Below are 972 nucleotides of genomic sequence, written 5' to 3' on the forward strand. Positions count from 1 at the left end.
AAAAAAAAAAAAAAAAATGTATTCCCGAGTGGCCAGGTGTGGTGACTCACATCTGTAGTCTCATCACTCTGGAAGGCTTAGGTGGGAGGATGGATTGAGCCCAGGAGTGAAGAGAACAGCCTAAGAAACACAGCGAGACCTCATTTCTACAAAAAAAAACAACAAAAATTTTTTTTTTGAGAAATCTCATTCTGCCACCCGGGCTGGAGTGCAGGGGCACACTCACGGCCACTGCAGCCTCAACCTGCTGGGCTCAGGTGATCCTCCTGCCTCAGCCTCCCGAGGAGCTGGGACCACCGGCATGCATCACCACGCCCAGCTCATTTTTAAATTTATTGTAGAGACAAAGTCTCACCAACTTGGCCAGGCTGGTCTCGAACCCCTGGACTCAGGCAATCCTTTCGTCTCCCAAAGTGCTGGGAAGACAGGCATGCACCACCACACCCAACTTAATAAAAATAAAAAATTATCCAAGCATAGTGATGCCTGTAGTCCCAGCTACTAGGGAGGCTGAGGCAGGATTTGAAGGCCGAGTGGGCCATGACGCTAGTGAACTCTACCTGGATGACAGAGCGAGCCCCCCCAACCAAAAAAAAAAAAAAAAAAAATTCCTGGGTATTTTATTCTTTAGTATGCGATGACACATGAAATCATTTTCTTTCTTCTTAATATAAAGACGGGGGGGGAGAAGGGGACGGCCTCGCCATATTGCCGCGGCTGGTCTCGAACTTCTGGCCTCAAGCAATCCTCCCGACTCAGCCTCCCTGAGCGCAGGGACCCAGGCGGGAGTCCCGCGCCCGGCTTGCTACGGCTTCTCGGAGGCGCCCCCTCCGAGGGACACCCCGCGCCCCCCGGAGTGGCCGGGCCCCTCCTTCCGCCCGCCCTTCCCGCCGGCCCGTCTCGGCTCCTCCAGCGAGGCCCGGCTGGGGATCCCCCGGGTCCTCGGGGGGGGGGCACGCCGCAGCCCCCACG

The sequence above is a fragment of the Carlito syrichta genome, unplaced genomic scaffold (assembly GCF_000164805.1).
Source record: "Carlito syrichta isolate Samal-C Ts95f unplaced genomic scaffold, Tarsius_syrichta-2.0.1 Scaffold130904, whole genome shotgun sequence".
In the NCBI taxonomy this organism is placed as follows: domain Eukaryota; kingdom Metazoa; phylum Chordata; class Mammalia; order Primates; family Tarsiidae; genus Carlito; species Carlito syrichta.